Source organism: Vicia villosa, unplaced genomic scaffold (assembly GCF_029867415.1).
Source record: "Vicia villosa cultivar HV-30 ecotype Madison, WI unplaced genomic scaffold, Vvil1.0 ctg.001408F_1_1, whole genome shotgun sequence".
Classification (NCBI taxonomy): domain Eukaryota; kingdom Viridiplantae; phylum Streptophyta; class Magnoliopsida; order Fabales; family Fabaceae; genus Vicia; species Vicia villosa.
The window spans coordinates 438,577-465,621 of record NW_026705606.1 but is presented as its reverse complement, the minus strand read 5'-3'; the positions used below and the strand labels follow the sequence as shown (position 1 = coordinate 465,621).

The following is a 27,045-nucleotide window of genomic DNA, read 5'->3' as shown; positions in this document are numbered from 1 at the left end:
TCCTAATCAAAATGTTAATGCTCGAGGCAAAGAGCCACTAGTTGAACCAGTTCAAGTACCTGTTGAAGTCACTATTGAAGATCCTTCGAGGCAAGAAATGGAGGAGATATTGAAAATCATCTGCAAAAGTGATTACGATATTGTTGAACAACTGGGGCACACTGCTTCGAAGATTTCAATGCTATATCTGCTAAGGTATTCAGAAGCTCATGCCAAAGCTCTGATGAAATTCTTGAAAGCTGCACATGTACCACAGGAGATTTCAGTCGACCAATTTGAAAATTGTGTTGCCAGTCTAACATTGGATATAGGTCTCGGTTTCTCTGACTCTGATTTAACCCCTGCTGAGGAAGATCACAATAAAGCCCTGCACATCTCTATTGAATGTAACGGCACCACTTTATCTCATGTGCTGGTAGACAATGGTTCCTTGTTAAATGTGTTACCAAAAGTAGTACTGGAAAAACTTAACTTCGAAGGAGTTGTGTTACAACCAAGCGATGTTGTGGTAAGAGCCTTCGACGGGTCAACAAGGACAGTATACGGAGAAGTTAAGCTCCCAATCAGAGTGGGCTCTCAGATCTTTGATTCTACCTTTTATATGATGGAAATTCATCCAGTGTACTCCTGTTTACTAGGACGCCCTTGGATACATGGGGCAAGCGCTGTAACTTCTACCCTACATCAGAAGTTAAAACATCCGGTAAAAGGCAAGGTCGTCACAGTTTATGGCGAAGAAGAATATGTGGTTAGCCACCTGAGTAACTCCAAGTATGTTGAGATGGATGGTGAATTCATCGAAACCCCCTGCCAATCTTTTGAGGTAGTCCCTCCAGATGTCTCTACTGCCAAACATACTTCTGCTACTCCTGCTACAAGAATAACTCCAACTATGGCTTCTCTCAAAGATGCTAAAGGTGTGATCGAAGAGGGTGGTTGCACAGTATGGGTACAACTCCTTGACGTACCTTACAAGTTCGATAAGCTAGGTCTGGGCTATGCTAATGGAACTCAGAAGAATGATCAAAGTCCTCGTTCTGGAGGATTAATGTCACATTTCATCAGCCAAGGAGTGAATGCTATTGAAGACGACAAAGTTCCACCCGTTTCCAAGGAGGTTTGGGATACTTTGGGAGAACCAAGCGGTAAGTACGACTTTCTAGTGAAGTACACTGCTCCTCAGAGTTCTTTGATTGCCATTGAAGACATTGTCCCAACTGGATGGGATGATCAGTTCGAAGATGACATAAGTCTCACAAGTTCCATTACTGAGCAATACCAAAGTCCACCTAAAGAAGTATGGGATACACTGGGAGAACCAAGTGGCAAGTATGACTTTATGGTGAAGTATTCCGCTCCCCTGAGCTCGCAAATCGCTATCGAAGACATTACCCCAACTGGATGGGATGAACATTTCGAAGACAATATGACAATCACAAGCCCTGTCACTCCTGAAGAATTCTGGGAAACACCAAATGGCGAGAATGATTTTCCGGTGGAATACACTGCTCCCCAGAGTGCACAAGTCTCTATCAAAGATATCATTCCAACTGGATGGGACGATCTTATCGAGTATCTCTCTCAGCCAACAGAGGTATCTCAGCCTGGGCTCTCATATCCAGCAGAGCATCTTGCTCGTCCTGTAGGATCAACAGCTCATTTCATCACCAAAGAAGTCAATGCTGTGGAAGAAGAAGAAGACAACTGCAACTGGAGCAACTGGATATTCCCTACTCACAACAATGGATTGAACAAGTGGGAAGCTGAAGATGTTATCTCCTTTGATCAGGAGTAAATGCAATTTCCTATTTTCGTTGTTTATATGTTCAAAAATAAAAATGGTTCCTGTACTATCAAACCATGAACTTAAAAGCCAGGTGCCTTGCCCGGAGTACACTGGTCCTTTTTATAAGGGTTTGTCATATCATGATCATATGTTCATTCAATAAAATCATGGGACGTTTGCATATTCAAATTTTGCGATCCTTTTTGTTTCTTCCTTTACTTTATTCATTTTCAAATAGCTATGTGTTCTTACACACACCCACATAATAAATGCAGATTCACATTTACTCTAGATCCTGTTGATAACGATTCTGCTATTGCCAGTCATGACTTTGAAAATCCGATCTACCAAACTGAGGACGAAAGTGAGGAAGATTGTGAAGTACCTAGGGAACTTGCAAGGCTATCAGAGCAGGAAGACAAGACCATACAGCCACATGAAGAGCCAATTGAGGTTATCAACCTGGGCAATGACGAAGAAAAGAAAGAAGTCAAGATAGGGGCTGATTTAGAAGACAGTGTCAAGCAAAGACTGATTCAAATGTTACAAGACTACGTTGAGATATTTGCTTGGTCCTATGAAGATATGCCTGGTCTCGACACAGATATTGTGGTCCATCGCCTGCCAATCAAAGAAGGTAGCACTCCAGTTAAGCAGAAGCTGCGAATAAGTAGGCCCGACATGTCCAAGAAGATTAAAGACGAGGTTGAGAAGCAATTCAATGCTGGTTTTCTAAAAGTTGTGAGTTATCCTCCATGGATAGCTAACATCGTGCCTGTGCCTAAAAAAGACGGGAAAGTCAGAATGTGTGTAGATTACAGAGATCTAAATCGGGAAGGCCCCAAAGATGATTTCCCTTTACCTCACATCGATGTACTGGTTGACAATACTGCACAATGCAAGGTATTTTCCTTTATGGACGGATTCTCAGGTTACAATCAGATCAAGATGGCGCCAAAAGACATGGAAACGACAACCTTCACAACACCCTGGGGAACCTTTTGTTACAAAGTGATGCCCTTTGGTTTAAAGAATGCAGGAGCAACGTATCAGCGTGCAATGGTAGCTTTGTTCCATGATATGATTCATCAGGAAATAGAGGTTTATGTGGATGATATGATTGCAAAGTCCAACACCGAAGAAGAACATTTGGGTCATCTGCACAAGCTATTTAACAGACTCAAGAAATACAGATTGCGACTGAATCCTAACAAGTGTACCTTTGGAGTAAGATCCGGTAAACTCTTAGGTTTCATTGTCAGTTGCAAGGGTATTGAATTTGATCCTGCCAAGGTCAAAGCCATTCAAGAAATGCCCATACCCCGTACCGAGAAACAAGTCAGAGGATTCTTGGGACGTCTGAACTACATCGCCAGATTTATTGCCCATATGACTACTACTTGTGTGCCAATATTCAAATTGTTGAAGAAAGATCAAGTAGAAAGATGGAACGACAAATGCCAATTAGCCTTTGACAAAATCAAAGAATATCTTCAAAAACCACCAATCTTGTTACCACCAGTGGAAGGAAGACCTCTGATAATGTACCTAACATTGTTAGAAGATTCAATGGGGTGTGTACTAGGGAAACATGACGAGTCTGGCCGAAAAGAGCATGCAATCTACTATCTTAGAAAAAAATTTACCGATTGTGAAACAAGATACTCACTGCTCGAGAAAACTTGTTGTGCCTTGGCATGGGCGGCTCGCCGACTAAGACAGTATATGCTAAAGCATTCCACTTTGCTGATCTCCAAAATGGATCCTATCAAATATGTGTTTGAAAAACCTGCTCTCTCTGGAAGAATAGCAAGATGGCAAATGATCTTAACAGAGTATGACATTCAATACATTTTGCAAAAGGCGATCAAGGGAAGTGTGGTAGCTGATCATCTGGCTCATCAAGCAGTGGATGATTATCAAGCATTGAACTTTGACTTCCCAGATGAAGACATTATGCTAGTTACTGACTACGAACAACCCGGTCCGGAGGAAGGACCCGAGCCAGGGTCTCGATGGACTATGGTTTTTGATGGAGCCTCTAATGCGCTTGGCAATGGCATCGAAGCTGTGATCATTTCTCCTGCAGGAGGACATACACCATTCACTGCCAGATTAGGTTTCAACTGCACTAACAATATAGCCAAGTACGAAGCATGCATTTTGGGTCTCAAAGCTGCAATCGATCTGAGAATCAAGTTCCTGGAGGTTTACGGAGACTCGGCCCTTGTAATTTATCAAGTTAAGAGAGAATGGGACACAAAGCACCCGAATCTAATTCCTTACAAAGAACATGTGCTGAGTTCGATTCCTTACTTTGAAGAAATCACTTTTGAACATATCCCGCGAGAAGAAAATCAACTGGCTGATGCTTTAGCTACCATGTCATCTATGTTCAAATTCAGGTGGGACAATGAGGTGCCTATGATCACCACATACCGACAGGATGAACCAACCTATTGCAATGAGATTGATACCGAAGGAGTGGAAGAAAAACCATGGTTCCATGAAGTAAAAAGATATCTCGAAGCCCAGGAATATCCTGAAGGGGCATCCATTAATGATAGAAAGTTTCTAAGAAGATTTGCTGCCAAATTCTTTCTAAGTAATGGAATCCTGTACAAGCGCAACCATGACTCGACTCTGCTTCGTCGTGTGAACAAGAAGGAATCGGAACAGATTATGGAAGATATACACGATGGTGCCTTTGGTACTCATTCAAGTGGACATACAATGGCTAAAAAGATTCTGAGAGCAGGTTACTATTGGTTTACCATGGAGACAGACTGCCATCATCACTCCAGAACTTGCCACAAATGCCAGATATATGCCGACAAAGTACATGTACCTCCAGTCCCATTAAACATTCTGACAGCTCCTTGGCCTTTTGCAATGTGGGGTATTGATATGATTGGAGAAATCAAGCCTACTGCCTCCAACGGACATCGTTTTATCCTGGTCTCTATTGACTACTTCACAAAATGGGTAGAGGCAGCTTCGTTTGCTTCTGTCACCAAGAATGTTGTGGCCCGGTTTATCAAGCATAATCTCATTTGTCGGTATGGCATCCCTGAAAGGATCATCACAGACAATGGCACAAATTTAAATAACAGGATGATTACCGAACTCTACTCGTAGTTCTAGATCAAACATCATAATTCATCCCCATATCGACCAAAGATGAATGGCGTCGTGGAAGCTGCCAACAAGAACATCAAGAAGATCATACAAAAGATGACAGTAACCTACAAAGACTGGCATGAGATGTTACCTTTTGCTCTCCATGGTTATCGCACATCAGCGCGTACTTCAACAAGGGCAACTCCATTTTCCCTAGTCTATGGTATGGAGGCAGTTCTTCCAATTGAAATTCAGATTCCTTCCCTAAGGATTATGAAAGAAGCCGATCTAGATGAAGACGATTAGATTCAGACTCGGTTGGACCAGATAAATTTGATTGATGAGAAGAGGCTTGCGGCTATTTGTCATGGCCAGTTGTACTAGAAACGTATGATCAAAGCCTTCAACATGAAAGTCAGGAGTCAGGCATATCAAATCGGTGATTTGGTTGTAAAACGCATCATCTTACCACAGGGTGACCCCAGGGGCAAGTGGACTCCCACTTATGAGGGACCATTTGTAATCAAGAAAGTATTCTCCGGCGGAGCCATGTTGCTTACCACTATGGATGGCGAGGATTTCCCACACCCTGAAAATGCGGACATAGTCAAAAAATACTACGCTTAAAGAAAAGCTCGCTAAGTTGAAAACCTGAAAGGGAGACTTAGGCCAAAATGAGCGTCTCGGTGGATTGAACCCCTGAAAGGGCGATCCAGGCAAAAATTAGAGACTAAAATATAATAATAATTATCCCGTTAGGCTGGAAACCTGAAAGGGCAGCCTAAGCAAAAGTTAGGGAATAAAGCATACGACTATGTCCCGTTTGGCTACCTACTCACCTTCAAGGTTCAACACATCAAAGGCACCAATCAGTCCAAACATTTTCTTCCAACAAGTGAGGGATGAGATACTCAAGGACAGATTGGCAATAGCAGAATTGAAACTTGACTGGATTGTTTTCACATAGCTATTTTCCTTTATAATTACTTTTCAAAGTTTTATGACAAATTCCTACTACTAGGATTTTTTGTCCCCTCGTACTAATTATCCTATTATGGCTCTCTTTCAAAATCAATACAGTTCATGCTCAAAGTCAATGTTTTCACTTTTTCTGTTTTGAACGCATAAACGTCCCAATGATAATTTTGAATGAACATATGCATTTGAATATGATTGATGTTTATAAGAAAAACAGGAATAACATTCAGGTAATGTCCCAATCATCTGGACATCATCCCCAAACCAGCAACATGGTAATATCCCTCCACAGAGTAATCTTCAAGGAGTTATCTCCAGATATGCAAGGCCCAATTAATTCCCCGACGGAATGTTTCATCACAGACACCGAGTACGGGCATCAGAAGAAACAGTTCCCCAACAGAGATATGTTTCTCAGCAGAATCCTCAATGAGATTTTTCTCTCCAAAAAAATGATTCGAGAAACCTTATTCCCCAGCAGGGCTGTTCAAGATCACTATCCCCAGAAGGTGTGATCCTCCACACCAAGGCTTGATCAAATAGTGCATCGGAGGATTACACATCTTTCTTATTCCCATTCAAGGTGCATCAAAATCAGAACCTTCAAAGTTACCTTCATCCCCAAGCGGTAATCAAAGATCCCTCAACAGAGCATCCTGGTCCGTAAGGAAGTTCCCCAGCTGAGTATACTCGAACTAGATAGCAAATATCATCAATGGTCATAATGTCATCGTTTCCAAAAATAACAAGCAGGGATTTATTTTCCCAACCAGAAGTTTGATACGATCTAAACTGCATAATTCATGTCCATACATCTTACGCATATTCATACATAGCATATAATGTTTCATGACGCATACATAACATGCACGGTTCTCATTCAGGTTGAGAATCTCAACATATACATTACATACATCATGACATTGCATGTCACTAACTTGGTTTTTCAGGTGGACGAATATCCTCAGCAAGTTATTCTCAATCACATGCAGTATTCTCCTGGATTCTGTTCGGACGAGCATTCCTCTCAGATATAATCAAACCAAAGATTCATTCTGAAGAGATCTCTCTTTCAAAACAACTTATCAACCCTAAACAAGCAAAGCAGATACAGTCTAATGGTGACTCATTCTGACGCTCCCAGACTATACCACAGTCGAATAAACAACTTCAAATCCTTTGGATCTAAGTCGATACCTTGGAAGGTTCCTTAATCATTTACCTTCAGATCTAAGTCGATACCTTGGACGGTTCCTTAATCATCTACCTTCAGATCTAAGTCGATACCTTGGACGGTTCCTTAATCATCTACCTTCAGATCTAAGTCGATACCTCAGACGGTTCCTTAAAGCAATCAATCTTCAAGATCTAAAAGCGGACACCTCAGACGGTTCCATAACGATCAATATTCAAAATCTAAAGCAGAAACTTTGGACAGTTCTGTAAGGATCAACCTCCAAGATTTAAAACGGTAACCTCGGACGGTTCCGTAACGGTCAACACAGAGATTTAAATCCTTCATCAAGATATAATCAATGGATTCATTCTGATGAACAAACCATCAACACATTCACTAGATGGCATCTGAAAGCCCATCTCAGGTAATGCTTTGATCCGCCAACGATATTTCTCAAGCCGCATTCAATGCAAATTCCAACATTACTTTCGGTGGAGGTAAGTGCAAATTTCAGGGCATCTAAATATTCAATCATCTTCTACCTTCAGATTCCAATCGGTCTCTTCAGGTTTAAGAAGATTGAATAGGGGCAACTGTTGTACCCCAAAATTTGCCCGCACCTTTTTTTCAAAGAGAAGGTAACGGACTTCTGTCTAAAATTTGGAGTTTCATATAATCTTGGATTTTATTTCATAAATATCCTGATTTTATGAATACTCAGTTTTTTAGAATATTCTTATACGGTATTTTGGTTGGCTGTTGAGTTTATTCTTACACAAACGCCAAGTACTGTTTATCACTTCACACACGCTGTTTATTTGAGATTTATTTGCAGATAAATAGTACTGACGCAATTGGTACATAATTAAATTTTGCAGGCACAGAGTCCGGGGATTCAGACTGTACTGGTAACAATTAAATTATTATTGTTTTTTGTTTCCCACTAATTTTTGTACTATATTATTGTTTTCAAATCTCTTTCTTTCAAATCAAATCCTAACTTTATTCCATACATCTTTCTTTTCAAACCCTACCATACACTTTCTTTCAAAACCTACTATCATTCAAACTTTCCTTTTTTGTACGGTATCACTTCATTTCCCAACGTCTCCATCCTTCTTTTCTCTCTATAAATACCCCTCGTTTTTTCCATAAAATCTCACATCAAATTTCACTCATCCCCCAAATTTCTATCATACTATCTCATAATTATTTTCTCTTCTTCCCCGACAAAAAATGGCAAAGTGGGTGGATACGTTTTTTCTTATGGTCATCACTGTTTTTACGCTGATCATGTCTTTCTTCTGTCTGCATAGTCCTGAGAAATGCGGACCTGGGATGCTTACACTTCCGTGCATCTATTTTCGGTTGTTTATAGCATGGGTCTTTAATCGTCATATTTAGAATTTGTAGTATCCTTCGCTTTCAAATAATGTACTGTTCATTATATTTGTCGTACTGTTCGCTGTATTTTTATGAAATATTCGTACTGTCAGTATTAAATATTATACTATTTGTTATACCGTCGTTTAATTATCGAGATAATATTATGTGTGTTTATTGCTAGTTAAATACTTATTTCTGTGCATTAAATCCTTTTCAATTTTATTATCGGTAATTTCGTTCGCGTACGGTATATTTTAATTATTTATTATGTTTGTGTTTTTCTAACAAATCATGTAAATAATTTTTCACCATTAACACAACAAAAACAAAAAGAAAAAATCAACTTTAACTGTTACGTTAATGCCCGGACAGCCAGTTAACAGTCAAACCCGCTGACGACACGATTCTCCGTGTTTTGAATCATCATTCAAATCAATCTTTCACATTTAAAAATTCTAAGATTTTTGTTCTAGTAGTCTTCTGATAATCACATGATCAGCAGAGACTCAACACTGCACAAAAATCAGGTACGCTTAACTGTCTCCTACACAAACAGTCCCTAACTAGGGTTTTTGTTTTTTTTCAGGAGAACAAGTTTTTTGAGACCTCAAATGGGTTTCATGGATCTCCATATGTCTCAAAGTACCACCAGACAAATTTTCAAACTTCGATTCGCTCGGACGCACAGTCAGCAACTCAAACAGTCAACAGACGACCAGTTTGACCGAAAAGTCAACACACAGTCAAAAATGCAATTTTTTGTCAACATCCATATTTTGTCAAAAGATTCATCATTTGATCAATTGTTTATCATAATTCATCAAGAAAAGTTCTGAAATCAACAAAACCCTAAGTTTCAAAATTAGGGTTTTCTCCTAAAAAGTCAACTGAACTTTGACCGGCCATAACTCTTTCCTCATTCATCCAAAAAATCCCAACCAAAGCTTATTTTGAAGGAAATTAAATTATCTTTCAAATGAAATTGGTCCCATGGTCAGTGGATTTACCATTTGGAAAATATGAGCTCAGGCATTACAGGTCATTTTCAAAGTCAACAAAAAGTGGTTTTTTGTCAAAGCCCATAACATCAAGATAACTTCTCCAAATGCAAAAAAGCTTCCAAAGTAGCTTGTAGAGGACATCTTGAGGTTTCTAAAAAGTACAAGAACTCCTTCATATGATCAAAATTGAGGGATTTATGCCTTGTTGAAGTTGGCTATTTTTTGGGAAAATGCATGAAACTAGCATTGATCAAAATTGTTTTTTTTCCAAAAGAGGCCAAGCATTCATGATCCAAACATGTTTCTAATGATGTTAAAGGGCTCCCATGACCAACATTAGGCCCATGACATTTTTGTTTCTTTTTTAATTTAATTTTATTACATTTAAAGTTAAATTAAAAAAGAAATGGTTCAAGACAATTATCCAAAGCTTTTGTCCTTAGCTTGAGTCACCAAGTTAGCTTAACTTCTGCAGCATAGAGGCACAGAGGACCTATGGCAAGAGGGGTGAAGAAAATTAAAGCCATGGCCAAGAAATTCAAAGCTTTTATATTAAAAAATTCAAAAGTTCAAAGACAATCAATGCTTGTTAGCTTAAGTTTGCAGCACCTCTATTGCCTATAAAATGCTTAGAACACTTCAGCAACAAGGGAGACATGAATTCAGAACCAAACATATGCTTGTATCACTCTTGTACCAACTTGAAAATTTCAAAGAAATTGAAAATTCGAATTTTTAGTTTGAGTTAGATTCAGTTGCAAATAATTGTCCAAACACGACCCTCAAGTGATTCTGAAACTATTCCAATAGTTTCCATCAACCAAAACACCTTAAACCGAGCTCCATAGCTCACGGTTTGTTCAAACAAAAACCTATAAAAATATAATCATACATGCATATTCAATAAGATGTAATCCCATATTTAAGTTTAGTTTGATGTTCTGATCATTTCTGGAAGTTTAATTGAGGTTTGGATGCTTGTACACGAAGTTGCCATTCTAGGGTTCTTGAGCTCCATTTTAGGATTATTCGATTTAGGCAAAATTAGGAGAAACTAAGGGCATATTTGAACTCAGGGGACAATTTTAAGTTGAACTATGGCCTCCTAATTAGTTTATATTGCTTGTGTAAAGTTTTGATTGTTTGCAGGTCTACAGCTACGCAAAAAAACCGTAGCTAAAAGCTTTAGCCACAGTTGCAAAAGCTTTAGCAACGGAAGGGAGGAAGAAGACGAAGCGTGGCAGGCTCTGATTGGCCAGAAAACGCGCGTCAGCAAGTTTAAATTCCTTGGATCCAGTGTTTGCGCGCTCATCATAAGCCATGCTTCCTTACTTCAGCAGCCACATGATCAATCTTGCCAGCTCATCCAACGCATCTGAGCACGCATCCATACCATAGAACCTCCCATCAACCACACCAGATCGTATATTTAATATATTTTCTATTTTATTTGATTTTCCTTGTAAAATTAATTTAAAATAGTTTTAAAAATCAAAAAATTATATTAAAAATATTTTTAGGGTCATAAAATGTTTAATTAATTTTTGACACAAAAATATTTTATTTTTCTTCATAATTAAAATATTTTGTTTAATTAATTAGATAATATTGTTATATTTATCTTTTAATTAATTTTTAACCTATCAAAAAATCAAAAAAAAATTTTCTTTTATTTAAATTAGATTTATATATTATAAACTAATTTCCCACATATTTAGAATATTTTTCTCTTTAAGTTTAATTTATGTGTATAATTATTTGTATAATTATATGTTAATTAACTTAATAATCTCCAAAACAATCTCAAAAATCCCAAAAAAAATTAATTTTATTTTAAAATTAATTAACAAACAATTTGGACATATTTTAGACTTAATTTTTTTAGGTTTAAATTTTATTTCTAAATTTTTTTACTTTTTAATTAAATTAATTATGCATTAATTTTAATTAAAATCAACCATCAAAAAATATTTTCCCTTTATCTTATTGCCATTTAAATTCATAGATAAGTGTATAGGTTGTCAAGTTCATGTAAATAGCGTAGTTTACATTTCTCGCACAATCGATGTAATAGCGTAGATTTACTTTCCGCACTTTAATTTCTGTACATATAAAGCTGCGTGTATGTCAAGAATAAAACTGAAGCGCTAGATCACTAATTTCAAAGACAAAAAATATCTGAAAATAAAACACAATCACACTTGCACCTCTTAGGGTAATCCCTCTGTTACTCTTTTCAAAATCAAAACTTACTGTTTCAAATATAATTCAAATTTCTTCTGTACCCAGTCAAGGAAAGTTTCCTAAAGAAATAGAACCTTATAAACTTAGGGTATACCTCCTAATTGCTTGCTCAATCAAAAATAACAAAAGCTTTTCCACATCACTGTTTTTCAAAACAAACTTTCAAAAGACTACACTTTGTATATATCCAAACAAGGATCATTACGAAGTTAAAAATCTTTTTTAAACCATCAAAATATCTTTCGAAAGATAAACACTTTGTATACATCCGCACAAGGTTCATTACAAAGTTAACTCTCTACAAAATATTTAAAACCACATACAAGCATTTCAAAGCAAGACAAACGATTCAAACAAGTGAGCTAAGCAATTAAGAGCCCATGGATAACCATGGATACAAAGGGGTGCTAACACCTTCCCTTTGTATAACCTACCCCCGAACCCAAAATCTCTTTAAGGTCTTTTTCTGTTTCTTTTATAAACATTTCCTTAATTGGATAAAATAAAAGTCGGTGGCGACTCCTGATTTTCACAATTCAAAAATAAAAAGAAGAGTCAGTTCGCATCCCACAAAAAACCGAGGACGACAGATAGGATTTAGTCAGTATTTTTCCGATTTTATGTTTGGTTTGAAAATTGAGATGGCACACTAGCGTCAATTTTTGTATGTAATAAAAAGTAATACTCGTCACCTGAGAGATTCGAACTCTCGCGGGGAAACCCCATGTACTTAGCAGGCACACGCCTTAACCACTCGGCCAAAGCGACTGCTTGTATTGTTGTGAAAATCATTTTCTAAAACTTTCTACTCAAAATGATTAAGTTGAACAAATATTATAATTTTATAATATTTGAGTAAGTTTCACATTCATAAAAGATGTCATTTTAAGAAATTGGGTTTTTTTTCCATAATATCGTATTAATAGTTCACATCTTGAAATATATTAAAACGTTGCATATTCATAACTTCTTCACGAGAATGTCGTCGAAACCACCTGACTGTAAAAATGTGGTACCATTAAAATTCAATTTTGATATTTTTATAAAAATCTACATTATCCTCAAAAAATTTGTTCGAAACCAAAGAAAACACCAACGCACAAACTTTTACATTTATTTGGATATCGTACTACTATATGCTAAACTGTTGAAGATTCATATCTTGTTGCATTTGTTAGTAACACGGATCACAACACTTGTTTTTTGAAATATGAGAGAAACAATGTTGAACTTGAGCCTTCTCTCTTAAGAGCTTATTCAAGGACAAGAGGATTGTTTAGTATGTCTATTCAGTTTTAGTTTACTATGGATTGAAGAAAGACTGAACGTGATGGTTTGTTCCTTCAAAATGTAATTTCACATGTCAAGGTGGTGGCAAAAACTTCCTTTCCCTAACTTAGATAACCCTTTTTCAAAAACAATACCTTCAAAATTGGGTATATTCTTCCTTAACATGAATTTTAGTGCCTTCGATTTTTTAAATACTCTTCCCTGCATATTTTATTTGAATAGAGTTGTATTAGAATATTTGAAAACAATTTCTAGTCTAATTAAGATGTGTTTCTCAACATGTATTTTGTTTTACAAGATGAAAATTTTCATCCAATTAGGGCACTCTTCCAAACTTTCATTCCAAAATCATTAAAATAAGAATTGCCCGACATTTATTTCTTTGTTGTTATGCACTTAAATTTTTAGTTTAGGATATCTCGTGGCTCATCAGATAAAAAAAAAGATGGTTTAAATCCAAATAACTTCATCATGAATGCGGTGTTGAGTGTCTTTTAAAACTTAGAAGCTTTGTGACTTGGTTAGAAATTTCACACGTCCATAATTACATTGATGAAAGTAAAATCATTTCATGAAAAATTAGTAAACAATGCATAACATTAGTAGTATATCTAAAATCTCTAGATATAGTGATCACTCAAATGCTTGCTTCACTTCCAATAGATAAGTTAAATTTATGGAGTTTGAGGATACCATTTCAGAGGATTTTGTTGCATTTGTTCTTATTTCAATCAGCAAGCACATAAATATGGACTCACATGATCAAAGAAACTTTGTCATTGGCACAACTACAGGAACTCAATCAAAGAGTGACATTAAGTGTTATGTGGGAGTGTGTTTTGGAGTGATACAAGACAGTTATTTTAAAACTTATTAGATTTGCTCTAGCCGTACCTAAACCTGATGTAGTAAAAAAAATCAGATTTCAAAGAAGATTCTAGATAATTGATTTAAATTGATAGTTCTCAAAGAATTCTGAGTGTAATGAGACTTGTGTAGCCAAAGCACAAAAGAAATCATCAAGAATTTTGGAATTTGGATTAATCTAAACAGAAGGGTATGCAAGTGATACTAGCTCTTCTGAATCATCTCTTTGAAACCATACTTGAGTAGTATGTTCTTAAACAAATGGTAAAATAAAGGATGATTTGAAAAGGATGGGAATTTTATATATGGTATATTTCAGATGGGTGGTTGCTTTTTATGGCACGTAATGACTAATTAAGTTCTACTGAGATAGAGTAGTTGATATAAACAACCACTCCAAGGCTCAAGATAGAAAACCATTGTAATGATAGGATTTAGTCAGTATTTTTCCGATTTTATGTTTGGTTAGAAAATTGAGATGGCACACTAGCGTCAATTTTTATATGTAATAAAAAGTAATACCCGTCGCCTGAGAGATTCGAACTCTCGCGGGGAAACCCCATGTACTTAGCAGGCACACGCCTTAACCACTCGGCCAAAGCGACTGCTTGTATTGTTGTGAAAATCATTTTCTTGAAATTTCTACTCAAAATGATTAAGTTGAACAAATATTATAATTTTATAATATTTGAGTAAGTTTCACATTCATAAAAGATGTCAATTTAAGAAATTGGTTTTTTTTCCATAATATCGTATTAATAGTTCACATCTTGAAATATATTAAAACGTTGCATATTCATAACTTCTTCACGAGAATGTCGTCGAAACCACCTGACTGTAAAAATGTGGAACCATTAAAATTCAATTTTGATATTTTTATAAAAATCTACATTATCCTCAAAAAATTTGTTCGAAACCAAAGAAAACACCAACGCACAAACTTTTACATTTATTTGGATATCGTACTACTATATGCTAAACTGTTGAAGATTCATATCTTGTTGCATTTCTTAGTAACACGGATCACAACACTTATTTTTTGAAATATGAGAGAAACAATGTTGAACTTGAACCTTCTCTCTTAAGAGCTTATTCAAGGACAAGAGGATTGTTTAGTATGTCTATTCAGTTTTAGTTTACTATGGATTGAAGAAAGACTGAACGTGATGGTTTGTTCCTTCAAAATGTAATTTCACATGTCAAGGTGGTGGCAAAAACTTCCTTTCCCTAACTTAGATAACCCTTTTTCAAAAACAATACCTTCAAAATTGGGTATATTCTTCCTTAACATGAATTTTAGTGCCTTCCATTTTTTAAATACTCTTCCCTGCATATTTTATTTGAATAGAGTTGTATTAGAATATTTGAAAACAATTTCTAGTCTAATTAAGATGTGTTTCTCAACATGTATTTTGTTTTACAAGATGAAAATTTTCATCCAATTAGGGCACTCTTCCAAACTTTCATTCCAAAATCATTAAAATAAGAATTGCCCGACATTTATTTCTTTGTTGTTATGCACTTAAATTTTTAGTTTAGGATATCTCGTGGCTCATCAGATAAAAAAAAAGATGGTTTAAATCCAAATAACTTCATCATGAATGCGGTGTTGAGTGTCTTTTAAAACTTAGAAGCTTTGTGACTTGGTTAGAAATTTCACACGTCCATAATTACATTGATGAAAGTAAAATCATTTCATGAAAAATTAGTAAACAATGCATAACATTAGTAGTATATCTAAAATCTCTAGATATAGTGATCACTCAAATGCTTGCTTCACTTCCAATAGATAAGTTAAATTTATGGAGTTTGAGGATACCATTTCAGAGGATTTTGTTGCATTTGTTCTTATTTCAATCAGCAAGCACATAAATATGGACTCACATGATCAAAGAAACTTTGTCATTGGCACAACTACAGGAACTCAATCAAAGAGTGACATTAAGTGTTATGTGGGAGTGTGTTTTGGAGTGATACAAGACAGTTATTTTAAAACTTATTAGATTTGCTCTAGCCGTACCTAAACCTGATGTAGTAAAAAAAATCAGATTTCAAAGAAGATTCTAGATAATTGATTTAAATTGATAGTTCTCAAAGAATTCTGAGTGTAATGAGACTTGTGTAGCCAAAGCACAAAAGAAATCATCAAGAATTTTGGAATTTGGATTAATCTAAACAGAAGGGTATGCAAGTGATACTAGCTCTTCTGAATCATCTCTTTGAAACCATACTTGAGTAGTATGTTCTTAAACAAATGGTAAAATAAAGGATGATTTGAAAAGGATGGGAATTTTATATATGGTATATTTCAGATGGGTGGTTGCTTTTTATGGCACGTAATGACTAATTAAGTTCTACTGAGATAGAGTAGTTGATATAAACAACCACTCCAAGGCTCAAGATAGAAAACCATTGTAATGATAGGATTTAGTCAGTATTTTTCCGATTTTATGTTTGGTTAGAAAATTGAGATGGCACACTAGCGTCAATTTTTATATGTAATAAAAAGTAATACCCGTCGCCTGAGAGATTCGAACTCTCGCGGGGAAACCCCATGTACTTAGCAGGCACACGCCTTAACCACTCGGCCAAAGCGACTGCTTGTATTGTTGTGAAAATCATTTTCTTGAAATTTCTACTCAAAATGATTAAGTTGAACAAATATTATAATTTTATAATATTTGAGTAAGTTTCACATTCATAAAAGATGTCAATTTAAGAAATTGGTTTTTTTTCCATAATATCGTATTAATAGTTCACATCTTGAAATATATTAAAACGTTGCATATTCATAACTTCTTCACGAGAATGTCGTCGAAACCACCTGACTGTAAAAATGTGGAACCATTAAAATTCAATTTTGATATTTTTATAAAAATCTACATTATCCTCAAAAAATTTGTTCGAAACCAAAGAAAACACCAACGCACAAACTTTTACATTTATTTGGATATCGTACTACTATATGCTAAACTGTTGAAGATTCATATCTTGTTGCATTTCTTAGTAACACGGATCACAACACTTATTTTTTGAAATATGAGAGAAACAATGTTGAACTTGAACCTTCTCTCTTAAGAGCTTATTCAAGGACAAGAGGATTGTTTAGTATGTCTATTCAGTTTTAGTTTACTATGGATTGAAGAAAGACTGAACGTGATGGTTTGTTCCTTCAAAATGTAATTTCACATGTCAAGGTGGTGGCAAAAACTTCCTTTCCCTAACTTAGATAACCCTTTTTCAAAAACAATACCTTCAAAATTGGGTATATTCTTCCTTAACATGAATTTTAGTGCCTTCCATTTTTTAAATACTCTTCCCTGCATATTTTATTTGAATAGAGTTGTATTAGAATATTTGAAAACAATTTCTAGTCTAATTAAGATGTGTTTCTCAACATGTATTTTGTTTTACAAGATGAAAATTTTCATCCAATTAGGGCACTCTTCCAAACTTTCATTCCAAAATCATTAAAATAAGAATTGCCCGACATTTATTTCTTTGTTGTTATGCACTTAAATTTTTAGTTTAGGATATCTCGTGGCTCATCAGATAAAAAAAAAGATGGTTTAAATCCAAATAACTTCATCATGAATGCGGTGTTGAGTGTCTTTTAAAACTTAGAAGCTTTATGACTTGGTTAGAAATTTCACACGTCCATAATTACATTGATGAAAGTAAAATCATTTCATGAAAAATTAGTAAACAATGCATAACATTAGTAGTATATGTAAAATCTCTAGATATAGTGATCACTCAAATGCTTGCTTCACTTCCAATAGTAAAGTTAAATTTATGGAGTTTGAGGATACCATTTCAGAGGATTTTGTTGCATTTGTTCTTATTTCAATCAGCAAGCACATAAATATGGACTCACATGATCAAAGAAACTTTGTCATTGGCACAACTACAGGAACTCAATCAAAGAGTGACATTAAGTGTTATGTGGGAGTGTGTTTTGGAGTGATACAAGACAAAGTTATTTTAAAACTTATTAGATTTGCTCTAGCCGTACCTAAACCTGATGTAGTAAAAAAAATCAGATTTCAAAGAAGATTCTAGATAAGAGATTTAAATTGATAGTTCTCAAAGAATTCTGAGTGTAATGAGACTTGTGTAGCCAAAGCACAAAAGAAATCATCAAGAATTTTGGAATTTGGATTAATCTAAACAGAAGGGTATGCAAGTGATACTAGCTCTTCTGAATCATCTCTTTGAAACCATACTTGAGTAGTATGTTCTTAAACAAATGGTAAAATAAAGGATGATTTGAAAAGGATGGGAATTTTATATATGGTATATTTCAGATGGGTGGTTGCTTTTTATGGCACGTAATGACTAATTAAGTTCTACTGAGATTGAGTAGTTGATATCAACAACCACTCCAAGGCTCAAGATAGAAAACCATTGTAATGATAGGATTTAGTCAGTATTTTTCGATTTTATGTTTGGTTTGAATATTGAGATGGCTCACTAGCCACTACGCCAAAATTAAGATACTAAAGCGCAGCTACTAAAGCGCTTTTACATAAAAGCGCTCTCGTAGGTTTCGCATAAAAAAAAATTAATAAACAAAGGGAAAATGATGAAAAAAGCGCTCTGGTAGGGGGGGTATGAGAGCGCTTCTGAAAAGCGCTCTGGTAGGGGGGGTGTATGAGAGCGCTTTTAAAAAGCGCTTTGGTAAGGGGGGGGGGGGGTATGACAGCGCTTTTCAAAAGCGCTTTGGTAAGGGGGGGGTATGAGAGCGCTTTTCAAAGCGCTGCTGTAGGGGGGTTTAATGAGAGCGCTTTTTAGTCAAAAGCGCTGGTATAGACCAGGCTATGAGAGCGCTTTTCAGAAGCGCTTTAGTAGCCTTTATTACTAAACTTAAAAACCAAAACACGCGTTACTGTTTCTCATTTCTCTCTTTCGTTTTCTGCAGAACCCTTCCGTCCACCACTGTTCTTCATCCACAAACCCTCACTGCACGTGAAACCCTTCCGTCCACCACCATCGGCAACCACCGTCGGCGTCCCTCCGTCGGCTTCTCCTCCGTCACTCGTTTTATCCACCGCCGGTGAGTTTTAGGTTTAATTTTCAGTGAAAATTTTATTTGGTATCTAAGATTGAACTTCTGCCTGCAACTTGTTTGATGAAATGCCTGAAAGAAATGATTTGAGTTGATAATTGATGAAATGCCACAATCCTTAGTAGGTATTTTTAAATTCTAAGTTGATTTACTTCCGCTTTTCATGATTCAAAAATCCATGGTTTTTTGGCTGTAGTGTTGATAAAATTCTGAAGTTACTGAATACAAAATAGACTTGCCACTGTTTATCACAAAATTTTGGCATTTCATCAAACAATAGTAACATAGTACGGCTAAACTTGCACCATGAGTATCACAAAATTTTGGCATTTCATCAAACAATAGTATCACAAAATTTGTACAGGAAATTTTGAAAACAAAAAAGAAGTTTATCAAGTGTTTCTTGTACAAATCGTTGGAAATTAGCATCCGTTTTATAATTAAAAATGAAAACGTGAAATAAAAACAAATCACTTTTTCCTCTAAGTAAACAGATCCTGATGTTTCATTTCAACCATTAATTGTGTCATTTTGTGGGGCTCGTACCAAGGTTTATATATTTGTTTCATTTTAAAGGGCCTCCAGGATTGATCGCTTTTTACATGATCTTTTCTGGACATAAAGCATAGGACTTTTTGTTTTATTAGCCACTATTACGAGTTCCAATGTGGAACGTGTTGAGAACATTCATTTCTAGGGAACTTTTGAACTCTTTTAGCTTTCACATTCTAATTTTTTTTTCAATATAATGTATCTGGAAATTAACATGATTCAAGATTTTCTATATGTAGTTAGTAATAATCACGTTTTTCTATTGTAGGTTGAGCTTCAAACAGTGGATGGACTGGTAAAGGATAGAACACAATGTGCCCCTGCCGATTATGTTCCACAGAATATGAATCAAGTATTGTACCCCGAAGTCTTCTGTGGCAGGATCCTTCGGGGTACAGTTATTTGATTCATATTCTGTGACACAATACAACTTCAAATTTCTAGTATGCAGGTTAAGTCCAACAAAACCTTCAAATTTCTAGTCCAACAACCCCTTCTCATTATTGCAACATTTATTGATTGAGTAAACATACACCCCTAGCTTACACCAACACCGTAATTTTCTACATACAAGGTATACAATTCATTTTTTATTAATTTATTCTATCTTAATTTCTGTGCACAAGTATCTATCTGTGTTAAAATATACGGTGTAATATACAAGTGTAGGAAAATAAGTGTAGATATAGCATAGCTCAAAGATGAAGGAAAACGCTGAAGGGTAAGTAGTAGTAACTAGTTGTCATGTATTATTTGTCATAGAAATTAATATTCAACTTTTATTTGTGTCTAATTTTTCCTGTCAATTGGTTGTGAACTTTACATTAATTGTTGTTGCAGAGAAACTTCTTATATTGCTAAGAGATAGTAGAAAGCTCACAAGGATACTGGGCTCTTTTGATCAATTTGGTAACAACTTCTCAAATTCTGTAATTGTTTGACATGCTGTTGGTTGAGTTTCTAATAGTGTTCCTATCAATAACATGTAGCTAATGTTGTTCTTGAGGGTGTCTGTGACAGGATTATTGTTAGTGATCTATATTGCTTTATCCCTCTGGGCTATATGACGTGGCTGTGTTAAATTTAAGGTAAACTTTATGTACAAAATTTGTTGAACTAATTTACAATAAATGATATTCCATTCCATGTATTCAAGTTAGATATATAAAGTCCTAAATATTAATAAATTAATTTGTATTTATTGATATATTTAATTTGATTATTCTTTTTACACGACATATATATATATATATATATATATATATATATATATATATATATACCCGTTCTACTCTTTACCTTCTTATTTTAGAGCCTTTATATAATAATAATGTTATTTTGATTATATTATTTTTATTTTGCAGATTGTGAAGATTTTCAGTCATTTGAAGATGTTCAGACTTTGCAGGACTAGGACCGATTTAGTTGATTTAGTTGTTTAGGGATGATTTTCTTATTGTTATAATGTCATGTGAATTGGTTTAGTTGTTTTCATGTTAGAAATATGTGAATCGGTGTATATATATTTTGGATTAATTACAATGGTATAATTATAATGCATGTTTAGTATATAATCGAAATCGCTTCTTTGTTGAATAATGAGATTACTGAAATAATGGGATTACGATTGTAAATTATAGGTTTATGGGATAACAATGGTAAATTACAGGTTCATGAAAGAATGCTGCCATAAATGCAGGTTTAGAAATTATAAAAATAATAGGTTTATAAAAAAAAAAGCATAAAAAATAAAATAAAAAACGCAACCTACGAAAGCGCTTTTGAAAAAGCGCTCTTATAGGTGGGGCTATCAGAGCGCTTTCTCCAGAAAAAGCGCTCTAATAGGGGGGGATACCAGAGCGCTTTTTCCAGAAAAGCGCTCTTATAGGGGGGTCTACCAGAGCGCTTTTAGAAGCGCTTTCGTAGCCTACGCCAGCGCTGGCTTTCACAGCGCTTTAAAGCGCTTTTAAAGCCCAAAATAAGCGCTTTCGTAGGCCTTCCGTGTTGTAGTGAGCGTCAATTTTTATATGTAATAAAAAGTAATACCCGTTTCCTGAGAGATTCGAACTCTCGCGGGGAAACCCCATGTACTTAGCAGGCACACGCCTTAACCACTCGGCCAAAGCGACTACTTGTATTGTTGTGAAAATCATTTTCTTAAAATTTCTACTCAAAATGATTAAGTTGAACAAATATTATAATTTTATAAAATTTGAGTAAGTTTCACATTCATAAAAGATGTCAATTTAAGAAATTGGTTTTTTTCCATAATATCGTATTAATAGTTCACATCTTGAAATATATTAAAACGTGGCATATTCATCACTTCTTCACAAGAATGTCGTTGAAACCACCTGACTGTAAAAATGTGGTACCACTAAAATTCAATTTTGATATTTTTATGAAAGTCTACATTATCCACAAAATTTTTGTTCGAAACAAAAGAAAACACCAAACACACAAACTTTTATATTTATTTGGATATCGGACTACTATATGCTAAACAGTTAAAGATTCATATCTTGATTCATTGCATAGTAACACGGATCACAACACTTGTTTTTTGAAATATGAGATACACAATGTTGAATTTGAGCCTTCTCTCTAAAGAGCTTATTCAAGGACAAGAGGATTGTTTAGTATGTCCATTCAGTTTTAGTTTACTATGGATTGAAGAAAGACTGAACATGATGGTTTGTTCCTTCAAAATGTAATTTCACATGTCAAGGTGGTGGCAAAAACTTCCTTTCCATAACTTAGATAACGCTTTTTCAAAAACAATACCTTCAAAATTGGTTATATTCTTCCTTAACATGAATTTTAGTGCCTTCCATTTTTTAAATACTCTTCCCTGCACATTTTATTTGAATAGAATTGTATTAGATTATTTGAAAACAATTTCTACTCTAATTAAGATGTGTTTCTCAACATGTATTTTGTTTTACAAGCTGAAAAATTTCATCCAATTGGGGCACTCTTCCAAACTTTGTTGTTATACACTTAAATTTTTAGTTTAGGATATCTCGTGGCTCATCATATAAAAACAAAAAGATGGTTTAAATCCAAATAACTTCATCATGAATGCGGTGTTGAGTGTCTTTTAAAACTTAGAAGCTTTGTGACTTGGATAGAAATTTCACACGTCCATAATTAGACTGATGAAAGTAAAATCATTTCATGTAGAATTAGTAAACAATGCATAACATTAGTAGTATATGTAAAATCTCTAGATATAGTGATCACTCAAATGCTTGCTTCACTTCCAATAGTAAAGTTAAATCTATGGAGTTTGAGGATACCATTTCAGAGGATTTTGTTGCATTTGTTCTTATTTCAATCACCAAGCACACAAATATGGACTCACATGATCAAAGAAACTTTGTCATTGGCACAACTACAGGAACTCAATCAAAGAGTGACATTAAGTGTTATGTGGGAGTGTGTTATGGAATGATACAAGACAAAGTTATTTTAAAACTTAATGGATTTGCTCTAGCCGTAACTAAACCTGGCGTACTAAAAAAAAATCAGATTTCAATGAAAATTCTAGATAGTAGATTTAAATTGATAGTTCTCAAAGAATTCTGAGTGTAATGAGACTTGTGTAGCCAAAGCACAAAAGAAATCATCAAGACTTTTGGAATTTAGATTAATCTAAGCAGAAGGGTATGTAAGTGATACTAGCTCTTCTGAATCATCTCTTTGAAACCATATTTGAGTAGTATGTTCTTAAACAAATGGTAAAATAAAGGATGATTTGAAAAGGATGGGAATTTTATATATGGTATATTTCAGATGGGTGGTTGGTTTTTATGGAACGTAATGACTAATTAAGTTCTACTGAGATAGAGTAGTTGATATAAACAACCACTCCAAGGCTCAAGATAGAAAACCATTGTAATGATAGGATTTAGTCAGTATTTTTCCGATTTTATGTTTGGTTAGAAAATTGAGATGGCACACTAGCGTCAATTTTTATATGTAATAAAAAGTAATACCCGTCGCCTGAGAGATTCAAACTCTCGCGGGGAAACCCCATGTACTTAGCAGGCACACGCCTTAACCACTCGGCCAAAGCGACTGCTTGTATTGTTGTGAAAATCATTTTCTTAAAATTTCTACTCAAAATGATTTAGTTGAACAAATATTATAATTTTATAAAATTTGAGTAAGTTTCACATTCATAAAAGATGTCAATTTAAGAAATTGGTTTTTTTTCCATAATATCGTATTAATAGTTCACATCTTGAAATATATTAAAACGTTGCATATTCATAACTTTTTCACGAGAATGTCGTCGAAACCACCTGACTGTAAAAATGTGGTACCACTAAAATTCAATTTTGATATTTTTATAAAAAATCTACATTATCCCCAAAAATTTTGTTCGAAACCAAAGAAAACACCAACGCACAAACTTTTACATTTATTTGGATATTGTTATACCCCAAAATTTGCCCGCATCTCTTTTCAGAAAGAAGGCAATAGACTTCTGTCTAAAAATTGGGAGTTTCATATGATCTTGGATTTTATTTCATAAATATCCTAATTTTTGAACACTCGGTTTTTAGAATTTTTTCTTATACGGTATTTTGGCTCGCTGTTGAATTCATTCTTACGCAAACGCCAATTACTGTTTATCATTTCACACACGCTGTTTATTTGAGACTTATTTGCAGATAAATAGTATTGACGCAGTTGGTACAGAATTAAATCTTTTGCAGGCGCAGAGTCCGGGGATTCAGACTGTACTGACAACAAGTAAATTATTCTTAACTTTTGTTTCCCACTAATTTTTGTACTATATTCTATTGTTTTCAAAATCTTTTTCTTTCTCTTTCTTTCAAAATCAAATCCTAACTTTATTCTACACATCTATCTTTTCAAACCCTACCATACACTTTCTTTCAAATCCTACTACCACTCAAATTTTCTTTTTTTGTACGGAATCACTTCATTCCCCAACGTCTCTATCCTTCTTTTCACTCTATAAATACCTCTCATTTTTTCCATAAAATCTCACATCAAATTCTAACTCATCTCTTAAATTTCTACATCATATTCATTCTCTCTTCTTCCCCGGCAAAAATGGCGAAGCGGATGGATACGTGTTTTCTTATGGTCATCACCGTCGTGGTGGTAATCATGTCCTTCTTCTGTCTGCATAGTCCTGAAAAATGCGGACCTGGGTGGTTCACACTCCCAATCATCTATATGTTATTATTTATAGCATGGGTTATTAATCGTCATTCTTAAAGTTTGTCATATCTTTTATTTTTAAATAATGTACCGTTTACTCGTCGTACTGTTCATTATATTATGTAATATTTGTACTGTCAGTATTAAATGTCGTACTATCTGTCGTACTGTTGTTTAATTATTAAGATAATATTTTGTGTGTTTTCTGCCAGTTAAATATTTATTTTCTGTGCATTAAATGTTTTTCAGGGTTATTATCGGTAATTTCGCTCGCATACAGTATATATTATTTACTTATTATGTCTGTGTTTTTTCTAACAACTCATGTAAATAAATTTTCACCATTAACACAACAAAAAAACAAAAAAAAGAAAAAATTAATTTTGACTGTTGAATTTTTACTTTAACTGTTACATTAATGCCTGAACAGTCAGTTGACAGTCAAACCCGCTGACAGTGCAATTCTCCGTGTTTTGTACCATCAATCAAATCAATATTTTGTATTTCAAAATTCCAATATTTTTGTTCTAGAAGTCTTCTGAATATCACATGATTAGCAGAGACTCAACACTGCACAAAAATCACGTACGTTTAACTGTCTCCTACACGAACAGTCCCTAACTAGGGTTTTTTGTTTTTTTCAGGAGAACAAGTTTTTGAGACTTCAAATGGATTTCATCTACCTCCATATATCTCAAAGTACCACCATACAAATTTTCAAACTTCAATTCGCTCAGACGCACAGTCAGCAGCACAAACAGTCAACAGACGACCAGTTTGACCGAAAAGTCAACAGACAGTCAAAAATGAAATTTTTTGTCAACATCCATATTTTGTCAAAAGATTCATCATTTGATCATTTGTTGATCATAATTCATCAAGGAAAGATCAAAAATCAGTAAAACCCTGAGTTTCAAAATTAGGGTTTTCTCCTAAAAAGTCAACTGAACTTTGACTGGTCATAACTCTCTCATCCTTCATCCAAAAAATTCTAACCAAAGCTCATTTTGAAGTAAATTCAATTATCTTTCAAATGCAATTGGTCCCATGGTCATTAGATTCACCATTTGGAAAATATGAACCAAGACATTACAGGTCATTTTCAAAGTCAACAAAAAGTGTTTTTTTGTCAAAGGCCATAACATCAAGATAACTTCTCCAAATGAAAAATAAATTCCAAAGTGGCTTGTAGAGGACATCTTGAGGTTTCTAAAAAGCACAAGAACTCCTTCATATGATAAAAATTGAGGGATTTATGCCTTGTTGAAGTTGGCTATTTTTTGGAAAATGCATGAAATCAATATTGATCAAAAGTGTTTTTTTTTCCAAAAGAGACCAAGTTTCCATGATTCAAACATGCTTCCAACAATGCTAAGGGCCTCCCACGACCAACCTAAGGCCCATAACATTTTATTTCTTTTTTTGGTTTAATTTTATTACATTTAAGATTAAATTGAAAAAGAAATGGAAGGATAATGTTATGTAGCTTGGATCTTAAGCATGAGTCATCAAGAAACATTCAAAGTTCTGCCCCAAAGAGATGGTACAGCAAAAGATTGAAGAAAATTGAGCCATGGTTGCTTGAATTCAAAGCTACATATTATTAAAAAAGTCAAAATTCAACAAAAGCACTTATTGCTTCTTAGCTTAGTTTTTAAGTGCTTCTCTGCCTATAAATGAAGTAGAACACTTCATCAATGAGAGAGGCCACGAAATCAGAACCAAAATCTTGCTTGTATCACTCTTGAATCTAATTGAAATTTTCAAAGAAACTTGAAATTCGACTTTTTAGTTCAAGTCATTTTTAATCCAAACTAAACACTCAAATACAATCCCCAAGCATCACTGTATCTATTCAAATCAGTTTTAAGCTTTGAAACTCAAAGAATCGAGCATTACACCTCACGGTTTGCTCGAACTAAAACTTACAAAAATCTCATCATACATGCATGTTTAACAAGATGTAGACATATATTTGAGTGTAGTGTGAGGTTCTGATCATTTTTGGAAGTTTAATTGAGATTTGGATGCGTGTACACGAAACCACCATTTTAGGGTTCTTCATCTCAAAATTAGGGCTTTTCAAATTAGGCAAAATTACAGGTTCAAATAGGTCCCATTGAATTCGTATGGACCAGACGAGTTAAACCATGGCATCGCGCCAAATTTATATTATGTTTTGCTCGTATTCGCTATTTTTGCAGGTGTAATAGGTTGGAGCTTTTTACACCACCTGCAAATGAACGGTGTAAAAGAGTGGTTCTGATGAAGAAGATGATGCGTGGCTCCTTCCCATTGGTTGGAGGGCGCGCGCGTGTTTTTTTAAAATAACTTTGGATTCAGTGCTTTGCAGGTTCTGTACACATCATGTTCCTCA

The 27,045-nt window shown here is 34.8% G+C and overlaps 4 non-coding genes across 4 annotated transcripts; all 4 read right to left on the bottom strand.

Moving 5' to 3' along the window:
* Positions 1-12,378: 12,378 nt before the first annotated feature.
* On the bottom strand, positions 12,379-12,460 carry TRNAS-GCU (transfer RNA serine (anticodon GCU)). Its single transcript has one exon. It is a non-coding gene; the product is annotated as a tRNA-Ser (tRNA).
* A 1,912-nt stretch (positions 12,461-14,372) lies between these two features.
* Positions 14,373-14,454, bottom strand: TRNAS-GCU (transfer RNA serine (anticodon GCU)). The gene has a single exon. It is a non-coding gene; the product is annotated as a tRNA-Ser (tRNA).
* A 1,911-nt stretch (positions 14,455-16,365) lies between these two features.
* TRNAS-GCU (transfer RNA serine (anticodon GCU)) lies at positions 16,366-16,447 on the bottom strand. The gene has a single exon. It is a non-coding gene; the product is annotated as a tRNA-Ser (tRNA).
* A 7,021-nt stretch (positions 16,448-23,468) lies between these two features.
* On the bottom strand, positions 23,469-23,550 carry TRNAS-GCU (transfer RNA serine (anticodon GCU)). The gene has a single exon. It is a non-coding gene; the product is annotated as a tRNA-Ser (tRNA).
* Between the last annotated feature and the right edge of the window lie 3,495 nt (positions 23,551-27,045).